The sequence below is a fragment of the Myotis daubentonii genome, chromosome 16, assembly GCF_963259705.1.
Source record: "Myotis daubentonii chromosome 16, mMyoDau2.1, whole genome shotgun sequence".
NCBI lineage: Eukaryota > Metazoa > Chordata > Mammalia > Chiroptera > Vespertilionidae > Myotis > Myotis daubentonii.
The window spans coordinates 54317143-54334870 of record NC_081855.1 but is presented as its reverse complement, the minus strand read 5'-3'; the positions used below and the strand labels follow the sequence as shown (position 1 = coordinate 54334870).

The window sequence follows — 17728 nt, the reverse complement described above, 5'->3', positions numbered from 1 at the left end:
TCAGCATATGAAAAGATGCTCCGTGACAACTTTAGGATGTTTTATGATCTACTTAAAGACACCTTTGAGTCTCTCCAGTATGCATCTTTTCCAAGTGTTTCCCACTGTTCTTCTGTCGTACTAAGGAAGGCTTCTACCGTGAGTCTCTTTTTCAAGAGGATCCTGAAATTAAGGAAACTGGATTCATCTGATTACTCGGTCACTTTTGGCCTTAGGAGCTAGCAAAACCCAAAGCCATCCGTGTGAGATGTGCTCAGGCTGATGCAGGCCTTGTGCGAAGCTAAATCTGGCCCTTCCCCTACTCACCACGCCATGTGACCGACTGTTTACTACTGTCTCTGCAAAGCTTATTATTCCACCAACCCCTGATTATCAACCAAACCACACAATGTGGCTGGCAGGTCCATTCGGAAGAAAAGCGTTCCTGCCACAGCCATGGCCTAGCTTTTGTGTCCTTTAGTTCACCTGCGCTATTGTCAACAACTCTGGGCCTCCTGGGAAACCGGGATTCAAACAATATCTTTAAAGGAGCCTATCTTTTTAAGTAAAGAAAACCACTGTCCCGGAAACAACACAGACACGATAACAAGATTAAAAAAATATATTGACATACTAATGGATTATAGAATTGTACTCCTGAAACCTATATAATTTCATTAACCAATGTCACCCCAACAAAGTCAATAAAAAAGAAAAAATATATATTAACACACATCTACCAGCAGAGAAGTGCCGTCCATGACCTAGAACCTTCTCATCTGAACGCCAGGAAAGGGTTTAGAGCAGCGGTTCTCAACCTTCCTAATGCCTCGACCCTTTAATACAGTTCCTCATGTTGTGGGGACCCCCAATTTCATTGTTACAAGTTGAACATCATTAAAGCATAGTGATTCATCACAAAAACAATATGTAATTATATATGTGTTTTCCGATGGTCTTAGGCGACCCCTGTGAAAGGGTCCTTCCACCCCCAAAGGGGTCGCGACCCACAGGTTGAGAACCTCTGGTTTAGAGTCTCTGTGTCTTCCCGGCTCCAGCCGCTGGGTAGGAGCCCATACTTGACTTGCCAAATGAGGTTCAATGAAGCCTGGGGTGTACGTAATATTTACATTAGCACTACTCCCTCTCCCTATAGAAATTGTCCCCCAAGCCCAGCATTGAGGAAAGAGCATGGCGGGGGTGGGCGTGGGGGGGAACCAAGGATTGCCGCCTTCATTTCTCATTAGTCCTGAAGGGGTTAAGCTTTCCAAAAGGCTGATTCCCAACACTTGGAGCTGGCTCTCCCTAGCAACTTCTCAAAATAGAAATGTGAAGGGCTTTCTGTTTTCTTGCATCTCAAGGCCCAGTCCTGGCTCTCCCGTCTAATCTTCTGATGTCGGGTCACCACAAACAAGGGGCAGGGTGCGGGTAGGGGTTCAAGGACAGTTAACTCTCAATTATTTGGCAGCTGATTATCAAGGGGGTGGTCTGTACTCCACCTCCCTGGTCAATGCACTTCTCCATGGTATCCAACTACAAATAGTTTTCCTTTCTGTCGTTCTTTTTATTTTATTTTTTAAGATTTTTAATTGATTTTTAGTGAGAGAGGAAGGGAGAGAAACACAACCTGGACATGTGCACTGACTGGGAATTGAACCTTTCTGTGCACGGGATGGTGCCCAACCCACTGAACCACACCAGCCAGGGCTCCTTTCTGTAGTTCTGACAAAAAGAACCAGCGAGCAAGGCAGCTAAAGCTAACATGGCAGCTAAAATAAGACTTGCAGAGCATTGGGGAGTGGACGCTACCCCCAGTGACAGGCTTACTGACAGTCTACGTTCTGATGCGTTCTGGTCTTCACTGTGATTTTCAAAATGTGTTAATCCACGGATCCCTTTTATTTGATTCTTTTGTGCCGTTGTTGTTTTCTTTTTTAAAGAAATGTAAACGGCCCGTTGGAATACTAACCCAGTGATAGTTCTTTCCTCAGGGGTTCTCACCCTTCCTAGGCCTCTGCCCTGCTCTCACACAGCACGTGCCGTCAAGAACATCGCCAATGACACCAGGGTGGCTCCCGGAAATGGAGGAAGAGGCTACCTGGCCCTGACTCCGCCCCTCCCTGCCTTCCCTGAGAATTATGGTAATCACTGATGGCCCAAAACACAGAGAGAGAGAAACCACAAGAAATATTTATACAAGAAATCCGCCAATGAACTACCTACCTGCTGGTTCTATAACATTAATGACTGCAAACATGTCTTAAAAACCTAGTAAGTGCCAGACCCCAGGCTGGAGATCCCTTATATACCATCTCATTTAATGCTCCCAACTACCCTGCCAAAGGCCCAGAGAAGTTAGGGAGCTTGAGTTCCTCGGCTCACGCCTGGCTCTAGTAGATAAACAACTCAAGGATCCGGACTTAGCTCACCCTGTGCTGTTGGTGAGCCCGGCCCTGCCTCTTTGCCTCTTCCAACCGTTCATCTCCACATCTGTAAAATAAAAACGTTGAAACTCCCCTCTTCTCAGAGTTCAAAGCTCACAGATAAGATACATAGAAGACTCCACACTGAAGTCCATAGCTATTGCCCATGTTTTTGGTGACATCTATAACAATAAAAGAGCAAATATGCTAATTAGACCAGACAGCCGAATGACCTTCTGGATGACCTTCCAGACAAAGCCAAGGTTGCGAGGGCCTCTAGTACTAAATAAATCATTGCTTAATCATAGCACATGAAATATACATGTGTTAAAAACAAAAAACCTCGCCTCTCCTCACTTCCATCCTCTGCGAGTGCCCCGGCATAACCGAGCTTTGCCACGAAAGCTGTGTCCTGGATAAAGCACGAGAACACTACCCTCTCCTCCAATACGCAAACCCCCATCCTAGGAGGGGAGCAGATCCAGTGCAGAGCTCCCTCCCTCTTCCCCCAAGAGGCGCATGAAAACTCCGGAGAGTGGGAGTAGCATCACGTGACCGCGTCAATGAACATGCTGGAGCCAGCCTGTTACACACCAAGGGAAGGAGAGCAGGGTTCCCCTCGGATCCGACCGGGGCTCCGGGCAGGGGGGCTCACCCCGTGGCACCCGAGGGCCTGACTGTAAGAACCGGACAGGAGGGGTGTGTGGCAGAGGAAGGGGAACACAGCGCCGAAATCAGTTTAGACTCCCGCAGTGGTTCTCCACCTTCTGGCCCTTTAAATACAGTTCCTCATGTTGTGACCCGACCATAAAATTATTTTCGTGGCTACTTCGTAGCTGTCATGTTGCTACTGATATGAATCGTCATGTAAATATCTGATATGCAGGATGGTCTTAGGCGGCCCCTGTGAAAGGGTCGTTCGACCGCCAAAGGGGTCGCGACCCACAGGTTGAGGACCGCTGGTTTAGAGGATGCCAAGGATTGTGCTCCTCGGGTTGTTTCGAATGAGTCTTTAAACGAGTCTGGAAAGGTAGAAAGAAAAGAAAAAAAAAACAAAAAAAGCAGGGCATGCTTCAAATTGCAACGTCGCTGCTCGGGGCAGAGAGGCCCATGCGTAGGGAGGGGACCCAGGGGCGCAGCCAGCAGCAGGGCCGGGCGGCAGCTGTGGGCGCGCGCAGGGGAGACAGCAGTCCGTGTTGGGGTCGCGGTGGGGCGGGGGCCGGGGACTCGCAGGGGCCAATACACACACGAGACGTCCGTGCTGAAAGCCCTCTGGGCCAGGGCCCGGCGACAAGCCGACAAGCCGACAAGCCGGGGGCAGGGTCTCTTTGTTGGCGGGAGGTTCAGATTGGACGCGGGACACTCAATGGGCCCCACCAGTGCCGAGGGCAAGCGTGAGCAGCCGAGGGAAGGAAGCGACCAGGAGCTGGAGGCAAGAGCCAGTCCCCGGACACCCCCTCGGAAGGGATTCCCCCAGGCCCTTCCCTGGGTGCAGACCCCAGACTCCAATGGCCTGGGCCAAGAATACAGAGGAGGCGGAAGGCGGCGCCCACGCCCCCTTGCTCCCTGGCTTCGGGCCTCGGGCCTTCTGGTACTTACCCGGGCCCGGGGGTCTGTCCTCCTCGCCTGCGTCCACTCCACTCCCCTCCCTGCCCCCTCCTCACTTCGCGTCCCCTCCTCCAAGGGCCGCAGCCATGTCTGTTACTGGCAACTCTAAGGGGGCTTGGCTCCCTTCTCCGGCAACGGAGACGCCATTCGCCAGCTAAAGTCCTGGGCGCCCATTGGTCGGAATTAGAGATGGGCGGGGATTCTTGGCTTCTCATTGGCTGCGCGGCACGCCAGGCTGTAGCTGCAACCGCCCCTTTGGGAGCCTGGCGGAACTAAGTGCCGAGGGATGCCAGCGGGAGAGCAGGCAGCCACTGTGCCTCTTTGGGCGTATCACCGAGGCGTTCACTGGTTCAGAGGCCCTGACCAGAGGCGAGGGCACAGCTTCCGCCTCCATTGGTATGCCCTCGGAATTATTCCCTGCCCCCAGCCCGCCTTAGTTTTTGTCTTTTTTAAATAAGGCCTTTGGAGAGGGCCCCAGTCTCCTACTTGTAACCTTCCTCCTTGTTGCTGGGAACAAATGCCTAGAGACACTCTGCTCAGAGACCTTGGAGAGAGTCCCTAAGGGACTAATACTGCGTCCAAACTAAAGCTGGCGAATCGAAGGTAATACTGCCGTTCTCCCCTCAAAAGGGAAAAAGCAAGTTGAATTTTTTTTTTCCTAGATAATTAGAGAAATTGCCTAGGAGATCTCTCCTGGGAAAACAAAGCAAGCCTGTGTCAGTATTTACTTCTGTTTTCCCAGAGATCCAAGTCTGGAGATTTGTTTGTTTTGTGTGGTTTGTTTGTTTTTTTAATCTGTTTATAAAATTGGAAGGTCATAGGGCTCTGAGAAATAAGAGTCCTTTCCCCCTCAGTGAATTTAATTATGTAGTTAAAAACCTCTCTTCTCAGCTGGACAGGAAGGTGCCATTTGAGTACCTAATCTTGTATGTTTGAACTCTTTTAGCTGTTGCCTAAAACACTGGTAGAATCGTGTCACTGTCCTGCACGCAAAAATCCTCTGCTGTTTGTTTCTGCAAATGGCAAAGTCCATACCTCTCTGTCATTTAAAGTCCTCCTAAATCAACTCAGACTTTGCTCCAGGTTTAACTCCCCACAGGCTAAACTATCCTGCAGCCACATAGATTCACCACCATCCCCTAAATCCGTGATTTTCAACCTTTTTCATCTCATGGCACATAAACTAATTACTACAATTCTGTGGCACACCAAAAAAAAGATATTTTTGCCAATTTGACCAACAACAACAAAAAAGATAGGCATAACTTTGATTCATTCACACCAGACGGCTATTGTTGTGTTGGCTGTTGTCATTTTTTTACTTGACAATCTAAGGAGAAAAATTTGGTGCCCTGACTAAATAGTCAGATATTGCATTTTTAAAAATATGTTTTTATTGATTTCAGATAGGAATGGAGATGAAAGAAAGATAGAAACACCAATGACAGAATCATTGATCAGCTGCCTCCTGCATGCCCCCTACTGGAGACTGAGCCTGCGACCAAGGGCATGTGCCCTGACTGGAACCGAACCATGACTTCGCAGTTCACAGGTAGACACTCAACCACTGAGCCACACCGGCGGGTCAGGTATTGCATGTTTTAAAAAATCTTGTGGCACACCAGCTGAAAAGTGCTGTCCTAAATGCATCTGGGACCCTCCCACTTCTGTTCCTTTGCCCAAGAGGTTCCCTGTGCTTTGAAGTTTCTTTCCTACTTAACTGATGGTCGTTGGCACCAATTCAACACCAATAAGAATCCCCAATTTGGGGTGTGGTAAAGAAGGAAACTTTATTCGGTCAAAACAAGGCTGTGAGGCAGCCCTGGACCAGGTCCCTCTCTGGCTGGACAGCTCTGCTGTGCTCCTCTGCCCCACTTTGCTGCGGTGGGCTCCCTGCTGGCCTGTGCTGGTCTGCTTTGCTCTGGAGAGACATCTTTGGTGTCTCAGTTCAGCCAGGGAAAAGCACCTCTATTATTCCATGGAAAGGGAAAGTGCACTCCCAGAGCAAGAGGAGAACTGACTTAGGTAGATGGTCCCTGATTAGCCCATCCTCATGCAAATGAGGACTCCAGATCCTCACAGTTTGATGGATCCAAAAGGCACTATCCTGATTGGTTGGAATAGAGCTGCTCTGATTGGTCAGTGAAGAGGTTGATAGAGCTATAGCTGCACAGCTCTGATTGGATGGGGAGAGCCCAGTCCTAATATTTGAAGTAGGATTCCAGGAACTCCTTTATAGAAGTGGCTCAGATGGCAGAAACAAAGTGCACATATATGCAAAACCCATGGACACAGACAATTGGTGGTGAAGGCCTGGGGCGGGGGCAGGGGCAAGCTAGAAGGGTCAGTGGGGGAAAAAGGGACGTATGTAATATTTTCAACAATACAGATTTTTAAATAAATAAATAAAAATCTAAAGAAACAAAAACAAAGTATCTGGCACACAGTAGGTGCCTGATAAATGTTTGCTGAATAAATGAGTTGGTACCCAATTATCCTCTCTCTCACTAGCATCTTCAATTGCTTCCTTTTCATTGGATCTTTCCCCTACCTCCGTGGTCGGCAAACTGTGGCTCGTGAGCCACACGCGGCTCTTTGGCCCCTTGAGTGTGGCTCTTCCACAAAATACCACGTGCAGGTGCTTGTACGATGTGATTGAAACTTCATGGCCCATGCGCAGAAGTCGGTTTTTGGCCTGGGCGAGTCTATTTTGAAGAAGTACTGTTGGATATTTTGCTCTGTTGACTAATGAGTCTGCTGACCACTGCCCTAGCTGAATAAACATTTACAGTTCTCATCTCTCTTAAAACAGAAGATGGAGGAAGGGGTGGGCTAGAGGGAAAAGAGAAGATGGGGAGAAGGAGGAGGAGAAGGCCTTCAGTGTTAAGTGGTCTGATCTATGTGACACTTTCTGCCATGTAGCTAATGAACCATCCATCAAGTGGCTCTCTCCCGCTCTGTGATGTTATGTCACTGTTACACTAGCCAGTGTAGTAACACCCAGGACTTCACCTTAGCTGTCACAGTCCACAGAGAATCACTGCTAAATTCCTTTAGTGCCACAGTGGAATATTTAAGAGATTTAGCTGAAAAGCTCAACGTCACTCGACTTTAAGGAAGATGTCACAAAGTTGTTAAACCAGCCTGGAATGAACCCCTTCAGAACTGACCGATCGCACCATACAGACGGTGTTGGCTTACCTCCCAACGGGTCAGCACAGATTTACCGAGTGCGCTGGATGCCAAAACTGAGAGGGTCCCTGCCCTCCAGTCAGTATGCTAGTGGAGGAGACAAGATCTTAAACAAATAATTACATCATCGGTGTGTGAAGTGCTGCAAACCAGCATCTCTCCTTGCATCCTGGTGACTGCATCTTGGGTGGCTTAGAAAGGCTTTCCTGAAGAAGTGATGTTTAAGCTGAAATCTGAAGGATGACTGCAAGTTAGCCAAGCAAAGGGAATGAAGACAAACATTGCAGGTGGAGGGGGCGGTGAGTGCAAAGGCCCTGGGGAAGGAGACTGAGGAACGAAAGGGGATTCCTACGCAACTGGAACCGGAAAGGGGAAGCGTGCAGTATGAGGAGCAAAGCTGGAGCACTCAGAGGCAGCTCATGCAGTGTCTTCTGCACCAGGTTAAGAGATTTGAACTTGCCCGGCTGGTGTGGCTCAGTGGTTAAGCGACAATCTAAGAACCAGGAGGTCACAGGTTTGATTCCCAGTCAGGGCACATGCCCGGGTTGCAGGCTCGATCTCCAGAATGGGGCGTGCAGGAGGCAGCCGACCGATGATTCTCTCTCATCATTGATGTTTCTCTTTCTCTCCCTCTCTGAAATCAATAAAAATATATTTTTTTAAAATATATTTTTATTGATTTTTTACAGAGAGGAAGGGAGAGGGATAGAGAGTTAGAAACATCGATGAGAGAGAAACATCGACCGTCTGCCTCCTGCACACCTCCTACTGGGGATGTGCCTGCAACCAAGGTATATGCCCTTGACCAGAATCGAACCTGGGACCCTTTAGTCCACAGGCCGACGCTCTATCCACCAAGCCAAACTGGTTTTGGCAATAAAAATATATTTTTAAAAAGACTTTTGAGGGCATAAAAAAACTCTTGGAGGGTTTTAAGCTTCAGAGTGACCTGATCTGACTGGCATTTGTACAAATCCTCAGTTTGGCTGCTGAGTAGAGAATGGATTGCAGAGAAGCAAGAACAGTTTTGAGAAGCCCAGAGAAGAGGCTGGACAATAATTTGAGCAACACAGCCCCTGTGCTGAGGTGGTAGCAGCCTGGTTGGCAAGACACAGGCATGTTCGAGAGAGATTTCACCGGTAGACTAGGCCAGAGTTAGTGATTCATGGGACTAAAGTTCAGGGACAAAGAGGGAGGAATGGCTCCTCAGTTTCTACAGCCTGGGTCTCTCCTGGTGTCAGTTATAAGAACAAAGGGCCTCTGTTCAGCTCCAGGTGCCTCAAAAAGGCCAGTTTAGAGCAAAGTACTAAGCCAAGCAGAAAACATACTTGTGTGTTTATAAGGCCTCCCTTTATCTAGATGGAGATAGGAGCGGTGAGTCAGAAAACGTGCGTAACTCCGCAGGGCTGCTTGGCATCTCTGAACAAGGAGTGACACGCTGACGCGCATCCAAGCAGCAACAAGCTTCTCCCCTCCCACCCAGCACCCCTGGCCTGGGACCGCCTTTCCGCCTCATCATTTGTTGAAAGGTGGCAGGGTGAACTGGTGATTGTGTAAGGTCCCCGGGCTGAAATTCTTTGAACACGGCTGAGATTGACATCACAATTCGAGTTAGAGTCCCTTGCCAGAAATCTCCGCGTCAGGACCCACATTGTTCGAATGGCTGATAAGTATGGATCGTCGTTTCAGACCACTTGCAGGCTCTTGGAAAGGATGGACCAAATGATCAGAGCGTGTGGCCGTTTACACAAGAAGAAACCAAATGTCCGGAATTGTTTTTTGGGGGGAAAGTTTCTATCTCACTAGTAAGGAAAGAACATTAAATTAAAACGAACACAGGTGCCACTTTTCACCTATTCAGCTAGATAAAATAATAAAATGTAACAATGCCGAGGCTGTGGTTTGCATAAACTTATACATTTATACTTTATTTTTTATTACAATGTACATGATTATAATATATTTTTAAAAATATATTTTTATTGATTTCAGAGAGGAATGGAGAGGAAGAGAGAGATAGAAACACCAGTGATGAGAGAGAATCATTGATCGGCTGCCTCCTGCATGCCCCACACTGGGGATCAAGCCTGAAACCCAGACATGTGCCCTGGCCAGGAATCGAACCGTGACCTCCTGGTTCATAGGTCGACACTCAACCACTGAGCCACACCAGTTGGGCTATTGCAATATCTTTGCTGGGCAATCTGACAGCAGGAAATAATGACCATGAAATGATCAATTGTGTCGGGGAGTGGGTACACCTTAAACTTACAAACTCAGACAATGTTATATGCCAATTAGATCTCAATTCAAAAAAGGGGGGCTGGCTGATTTGGCTCAGTGGATAGATCGTCAGCCTGCGGACTGAAGGGTCCAGGGTTTGATTCTGGTCAAGGGCACATGCCCGGGTTGTGGGCTCAATCCCCAGTGGGAGGCGTGCCGGAGGCAGCCCATCAATGATTCTCATCATTGATGTTTCTATCTATCTCCCTCTCCCTTCCTCTCTGAAACCAATAAAAATATATATTTTTTTAAAAAAGGGGGGGTGGGCAGAGAAAGAATAAGCTAAGCTATTATAAGGGTTATCTGCGAGGGTCAAGATAGAGCTTGGAGCAGAGTATAGATATGGGGGTCACAGAGGATTGCCAGATGGCAGGTCTCTCAAAAGAAGGCATTTTCACGAGGAAGGAAGCCGATGATACGGAAATAGGCACAAAGCAAGGAACAGCGTGCTGCTGCCTCCCAACCCCAGCGACTTGGTTTGGGAGAGGTGCTCCCTCCACTCACGAGCTGCAGGGAGAGTGGCCTCTTCCTGGGAAAGGGTGTCCTTTGAAGGCTGTTGGAGATTTTCCTCACAAAGAAGCAAGGCTTCACGATAGCACAGGAGGAAGGTTTGGAGGAAGACAGAGGTGGAGGCGATGGCCCGGAAGCTGTGAAAGAGGGGTCAGTGGCCGGGGCGGCATTTGGGGTGATGACGGAGGGTCCGGGCACAGGAGTCCTGGTGAAACGATCTGAGCTGTCGATTGATTCTCCCTCGGCCGGCAGGAGCCTTTCCTCTCAGCTGTGAGTGGTCTTTGCAGACGCCGCTCCTCCTGTATCTGCAGCCGGTGAAGTCTCACGGACGAGGGCCTCTTCTCGAGCCCTTTGAGGACCCACTCGAGAGGTCCTGGGGACTTGGTTGTAAATCCTGAGAACAAGGCAACCCTGACACCGGCTGGTCCTCCTGGAGCAGTGCTGACACAGGGCGCACAGCTCCCCAGCACAAGCTGAGCGCCTGGCTGCCTCCCCTCGGCGAAATTCAAGTCTCTGGCTGACAATACGCGTGGGGAGAGGAAGCGGGTGGCAGGGGTGTCCTTTGAAGATGCTGAGGCTGTTGGTGATTTTCCTCAGCTCAGGCTCCGACCTCGCTTTGTTAAGAATAGTCCCAAATGGGAACCGCTCCAGTGTCCACAGGAGAATGGCGAGACAGACGCTGGTACATCCATGCAAGGGCGCACCACGCAGCAGTAAAAAGAAATGAGCCGTGGACACACAGCCCGGTGTGAATGCGTTCCGCAGACGTGAGGCTGCTGGGAAGGAGTCGGGCATAAAAGGTTACAACGTGTGATGCCATTCACGTGAACTTCTAGGACGGGGATGGGGGCGGTGAGGACTGACTTCACAGGGGCATGAGGGAGACTGCAGGGGGTGAAGGACATGTCTCTTCTTGATTAGCGTGAGAGCTACAGAGGTTTACATATTTATCAAAACTCATCCCACTGTACACCTAAAATGTGCATGTTTGAGTGTATTTAAATCGCACCTCAGTATGACCTATCTCTTCTGTCTCGGCTGGGAGCGATTTGGCCCCAGGGTCATCTAGGGACGTCTGGAGACATTTTTTTGTTGTCCTGACCGGGGGCCACTATTGGCCTCTCGTGGGTAGAGGCCAGAAATGTTGCTAACACCGGACAGTGCACAGAACAGACCTCCACACCAAAGGATTGTCTGGTGCCAAATGCCGGTGATGCCAAGGCTGAGAAAGAGCAAAGAGCAGAGAGGAGGGCTGAGCCATGCGGAGGGAGGTCCGGAGCCTGAACTGGGGAAATGGCCGAGGCACTTTAAGGGAAAAAAGTTCCCTGATATGGATTTAAAGTCGCTCGTGTTTTTACAATGTAGTACATTCTTGCATCTCCCCAACCCCCCAACCCTCCCTAAAAACATCTGCATGTATAGATGCCTGCATGAGTGGTTGGATTAGTAAAAAGTAAGGGCCAGAGGTATGTTTCACATCTCCGTCGGTGGCTGTTGGATGAGGGATGACACCCGTGGGATTGTGGGAGAATCCTGTTCAGCTGGGAGCCAGAAGCAGCCATGAGAACGTCAGCTCCTGCGGAGAATTCTTCCGAATGGGATTTCCCTTAGTGTCGTCTAGATCGGAAAGGACCAAGGAAGTCCCCCGCTGTATCTGCACTACATTCCCCTGCTGTCACACGGGAAGCTGGCTGCCTCTAGGACTGCGTGAGGCAGCCAGCTTCCTCCCAGTGCAGCGGAACCTTCGCTGATCTATAGAGGGGGACATGTTACTGCAACAGGATGGAGAACAGTAAAGAGACAGTGAAACATCCTGCAGAGCAGTGCTCTTTGTCAGTAAACAGTCAGGACACGGAGGATGACAGACACGCTTCCTGGAACATAAACAGCGCCTCTTGGCTCGCTCCTCTCCCTCTTAGAAAGGCTTTCTTCTGCTGGCTTCTGGGTCGCCACTCTCTGCTGGTCTCGCCCATCCTGCTGGTTACTACGGCTCAATCCCTTTTGCTAGCTCCCTCCCTGACCAGTCAGTCCCTCTGTGGGAGTGGGGAGGGCCTCCTTTCTTCTCTGCTAGTCTATCTAGGAGGCCAAATCCAGTCCTGTGGTCCTGAATACCATAGACATGCTGGTGACGCCCACATATCTATCTCCCCGTCATTTCTATAATATCTTATTGGTTACACAAGGCAGCCCTATTCCGTGTAGGAGGGGGCCACTCAGGAATTTAATGCCTAGAGGCAGGGATCATTGGGAAGCACGTAGGTGGCTGGCTGTCACAGGTTGCCTACAAGACCCTACGTAATTTGATCCCCACCCATATTTCCAACTTTGTTTCCTACCACTGCGGCCCTTGCTGCTCATCATGTTCCAGCCACGCTTTCTTTCTCTCCAATACGCCTAGTATGCCCCTGCCTCAGGACCTTTGCACTCGCTATTCCCTCCGCCAGAATGCCCCTGCCCAGGAGGTTTTCATAATCGGAACATCCCCTTCTCTCAGAGGTCCCCTCTGAACCCCAGCCTAGCATGCCCCCTGTCACCACCACCTCAGCTCCTCCTCTTTTCAAAGTCCTGATCTCTGTCTGCTATATTCTCTTGTTTACTTGTTCATCGTCCGTCTCCTCCACTCGGACAGAAGCTGCATTTGAACAGGAAATCGTATCTATTTTGGTCACTGCTGTCTTCCCAGCACTGAGAACAGTGCCTGGCACATACTCAGAGGCTTTGACAAATGGGTGAACGGAGGCTTTCCAAGGTCTCATGAAGTTCCCCACAAGAGTATCCACCCATCTCCGGATTCATGCTTGCTTGCTTTTTTAACTGATTTGAGAGAGAGAGGTTGATTTGTTGTTCCACTTATCTATGCATTCATTGGTTTGATTCTTGTATGTGCCCTGTCCAGGGATCAAACCCCAAACCTTGGCATATCGACAGTGCTCTAACCCACTGAGCTACCCAGCCAGGGCTGGATTCATGCTTCCTAAGCATCATTCTGATTCATCTTTTTGAGGTCCTCAAAACCAGCTAGGGAACATCTGGGAGACATGTGACTAATAATAATATCAGTAATAGGTAAGCTTTCGGTAGGGTTTACTATATACAATGCACTGATCTAAGTGCTTTGCATAATACTGCCTCAGAATAACCCTATAAGAATAGAAGTATTACCATTCCCATTTCACAGGGGAGAAAAATGAAGCCCAGAGGGTCCAAGTAACTTGACACCGGGTCACGCCGCTAAAATATGGAAGAGCAGGATTCAAGCCAGGAGGTCTGGTCCATTGACCAGGTTTTTTTTTTTTTTTTTTTTTTTTAAATATATTTTATTGACTCTTTACAGAGAGGAAGGGAGAGAGACAGAGAGTAAGAAACATCGATCAGCCGCCTCCTGCCCATCCCCCACTGGGGACGTGCCCGCAACCCAGGCACATGCCCTAGACCAGAATCGAACCTGGGACCCTTGAGTCCGCAGGCCGACGCTCTATCCACTGAGCCAAACCGGTCCCGGCTGACCAGGTTTTTTGATGGAGGAGTTTGGTTTTGTTTTTTGTTGTGGTTCCCTGACCAGGAATTGAGCCAGTGACTTTTTTTTTTTTTTTAATATATTTTATTGATTTTTTACAGAGAGGAAGGGAGAGAGATAGAGAGTTAGAAACATCGATGAGAGAGAAACATCGATCAGCTGCCTCCTGCACATCTCCCACTGGGGATGTGCCCGCAACCCAGGTACATGCCCTTGACCGGAATCGAACCTGGGACCCTTCAGTCCGCAGGCCGACGCTCTATCCACTGAGCCAAACCGGTTTCGGTGAACCAGTGACCTTTTGATGCATGGGATGACACTCAACCAACCGAGCCCCACCAGCCAGGGCTGTTTGTTGTTGTTTTTTAATGGTGATACTGAGATATAATTCACACACCATACAATTCATCTATGTAAAGTGTATTGTTCAATGGCTTTTAGTATATTCACAAAGTTGTGCAACCATCACCACAACCAATTATAGAACTTTTTAGCACCCCACAAAGAAACCCTGCATTCCCTAGCGGTCACTTCCATTTGTCCCCAACGCCCTCCCTCAGCCTGTCACCCACTAGTCTACTTTCTATCTCTATGGATTTATCTATTCTGGACATTTCATCTAAATGGAATCAGGTAATATGTGTTTTTTTGTGACTTGCTTATTTCACTTAGCACACTATTTTCAAGGTTCATCCATGTTGGAACATGTTACTGGCCCTTCATTCCTTTTAAATACTCAGTAACATTCTGTAATATGGAGAGACCACGTTTTGTTTATCCATTCATCAGCTGATGGACATTTGGGTGTTGCCACTCTTTGGCTATTATGAATAATGCTGCTAAGAACATAAGAACACTTGTGTATGAGTTTTTGTATGAACATGTGCTGTCATTTCTCTTGGGTAGGTACGTAGGAGTGAAACTGCCTGGTTATGTGGATACGACACTAGATTCTTAAATGCACCGCTCTGCAGCCTCCCGTAGTGAAAGACTACTATGAACCAAATGATCAGTTTGCTTATACACCAGCCTTGAGATTCTTAGCACAGTTGGCACCTGCATGACCTGAGGGCCTGGTCATTTAACCTAAAACAGAAGAGGTGAGGGGTTGCCCCTTGAGCTGAAAGGATAGAAAATGCCCCCAGAGCAAAAACTGCTGTGGGTCACAAATGCCTTCTGTGAGGTCCTTCCCCCACAAGGTTGATGCCAGATCTTTGTCCAGAGGAAGTAAGGAGTTTGTATCCGTTCACCTGCACCTTTTTCATCCATGGCCCTGCCTGATTAAGAAACATGTGAGGTGCCCTGACCGGTTTGGCTCAGTGGATGGAGCGTCGGCCTGCAGACTGAAGGGTCCCAGGCTCGATTCTGGTCAGGGGCGTGTACCTTGGTTGCGGGCACATCCCCAGTGGGGGGTGTGCAGGAGGCAGCTGATCGATGTTTCTCTCTCATCGATGCTTCGACACTCTATCCCTCTCCCTTCCTCTCTGTAAAAAAAATCAATAAAATATCTTTTTTTTAAAGAAAGAAATGTGTGAGGTGGCTGGCTAGTGTCTGGAGGGACTGTCCATACCTGAGAATGGAATATTCTTATTCCAAAAAAAATTGCTTACTTTAGGGGTTAAGTGCCACAGAGGTCTCATGACCTTTAGCCCGTCCTCACAGCACCTGAGGACAGGGGCTGCATCCACTCGTTGGGGTGGGTCTTTCCCCCAGGGAGCTTGTCACAACTTGCTATGGAATCCACGAGACCAGCAAGCCTCCAAGCAGGACAGGAGGGTTAGAAGGGGGGTTGCCCCTGTTGGCACAGTAACGGTTATGTGATCCACGTCAGCTAACAGACACCGTGCCCCCCCTGGGAAAGCGCTGCTCAGTGGAGAAGACAGCCCTGCGGCCAGGCAGCTCCTCCTGGGTGTAAAGGCCAGCGCACACAGGTTGCTGCCCTGGCTCTGTTCTGATTTTATCATGGGTGTTGTTAGCCGGCTGCTGAGAACCAAGTGAACTTTAGTGTTCCTTGACTGTCCTTACTGGACTGCAGTTCAGATCTGTTTGCCGTCCTGGTAATAAACCCGGGAATTCCCTCGCCGCCCTTCCTCTGGGTTCTCACCAAGCTTGTTACCCATGACCTCCCTCCGGCCTGGGACCTCCCTGGGAAATGGTGCAGAGTCCGCACCTCAGACCCGTGTTCTAGAAGACAAACGTGTGGAACGACCAGGCTCGGTGGTTGGCTCAGGATCACACAGTGAAGGGCTGTGGGTTGAAGCTGAAAATAAGCCCTAAGCTTGTCACTCATCGCAGCCTTCCCGCAGCAGGAGGGGGCAAGCTGCCTCTGCCCTGCAGGCTGAGGAGGGGCGCGTGCTGTAGGGAGCAGATGCCTGCTGCTCCCCCCCCCCACAACCCCAACCCCCACCCCTAGGACCCCAACTGACTGGAATGTGCTCTTCCAGCTTCTAGACTAGAAGGGAAAGGCCGAGCTTAACGTGAAGGTACAGTATGTAGCTCTGGTTTTTTATCCTTGCCCAGGCTGTTCCAGGCTATTGTTGCTCTGCAGGCCACAGATTTAAAAACAGAAAAAGTCGTTAAGACCAAATTGACCTCTTGAGAGAAAAAGAAGAAAACTTTACACAAGAGAAAATACAGCATGAACTATATTCTAAATCCTCCTAAGTGTGAATAAGTTACATGAAGGAAGGCAATTTTTATATTTTTTTTAAAAAAAGCCTGGCCGGGGTGGCTCAGTGGTTGAGCACCAACCTATGAACCAGGAGGTCATGGTTCCATTCCCAGTCAGGGCATGTGCCTGGGTTGCGGGCTCGATCCCCAATGTGGGGCGTATCAGAGGCAGCCGATCAATGATTCTCTCTCGTTGTTGATGTTTCTATCTCTCTCTCTCTCCCTTTTTCTCTGAAATCAATAAAAACATATTTTTTTTTTTTTTAAAAAAAGGCAATTTTATTTAAGGACAACTACCAGATTCCTGCCTTGATTTTCACCCCCAAAAGCTGGAATCGTTGATGGCTGTTTATGAAACCCCTTTTCTATCTTTGGGTGACAAGGGCTTCGAGAGAGCGGGTAGTGTGTTATCAGCTGTTATTCCACCTGGCCTCCTGCAGCCTTGTCTCGAGTTGCTGGCTGCTCAGTTATTTTTCATTGCAGCCCTGCCTTTCTTCTTGTGTCCATAGAAACTAGCAGCAATGCAGGGGCTGGTCCCTCCGAGGGGCCTCTGAGATTCTCACAGCTTTGCTCTGAGCCCAAGAGCTGCCGCCTAAGCCAGAAATAGGGCTGGTGTACTTACTGGTGGTATCTCAAACCCTTTTCCATTTGAATGCTGTTTAAGATGCGTCCCACTGAGAGGGTCCTTGCCGGGGGATTTGGCTGGGGCCAACCAGAGGCCTCACACTTTGATGAGCCGGCTAGTCAGTCATTCCGCAGAGTAATCCGTGCCCCCAGCATGAAGAGGCGGGGTACTGAGAACCCAGCTTTGCTATCAGGCCAAGAACGTGCATCCTCGATTTTGTTTCATCACTTTTGTGCCTTTTAAGGGTTTAAGCCTTTGGCCGACAAAGGAGTTTGTGAGACAGTTCCTGATAAGCAGTTAACGCTTCGGTGTTCTTGCAGCTACTGAGGCAGGGGGCCGTGGGGGTTACAAGAGGGGCCTGGTTAGATAAACTCACGTTTGAGTTCCAGATCTAACGCTTACTGGGCATGGGACCTCGCTCTAAGAGCCTTCTCATTGGCTTGTTAACTGAGATACTGAACAGAAGATGCTGAACACAGTGCCTGGTGCAGAGGAAGTGGTCAGTAAGAGGTACACTCGGTCATTGTGATGATTAAGGAAATGGAGACCTGAATTAAAAAAGGAGGGGGGCCCTAACCGGTTTGGCTCAGTGGATAGAGCATCGACCTGCGGACTGAAGGGTCCCGGGTTCGATTCTGGTCAAGGGCATGTACCTCGATTGCAGGCACATCCCCAGTAGGGGGTGTGCAGGAGGCAGCTGATTGATGTTTCTCTCTTATCGATGTATCTAACTTTCTATCCCTCTCTCTCTCTCCCTTCCTCTCTGTAAAAACTCAATAAAATATATTATAAAAAAAAAAAAAGAAGGGGAAATGATTTGGAAGAAAAGGAACTAAGTTAAATTCCACACAGAGTTTTATAAACCTCATGCTTAAAAAAAATGATCAGATTTATTTTGGAATAGGGAATATACGTGCATAC

The 17728-nt window shown here is 49.0% G+C and overlaps 1 protein-coding gene and 1 long non-coding RNA gene across 5 annotated transcripts in view; one reads left to right on the top strand and one right to left on the bottom strand.

Moving 5' to 3' along the window:
• Positions 1 to 4127, bottom strand: part of TMEM94 (transmembrane protein 94) — a 31404-nt gene extending 27277 nt beyond the window's left edge. For 3 of the 4 annotated variants that reach the window (XM_059671218.1, XM_059671220.1, XM_059671223.1), the window contains exon 1: positions 4002 to 4127. The gene's annotated coding sequence lies outside the window, so the exon portion shown is untranslated. The remainder of the gene's footprint in view (positions 1 to 4001) is intronic. The other variant, XM_059671219.1, reaches the window with a different exon arrangement.
• A 21-nt stretch (positions 4128 to 4148) lies between these two features.
• Positions 4149 to 15864, top strand: LOC132219098 (uncharacterized). The gene is made up of 3 exons (XR_009449369.1): positions 4149 to 4613; positions 5417 to 5599; positions 15621 to 15864. It is a non-coding gene; the product is annotated as an uncharacterized LOC132219098 (long non-coding RNA).
• The last annotated feature ends 1864 nt before the right edge of the window (positions 15865 to 17728 follow it).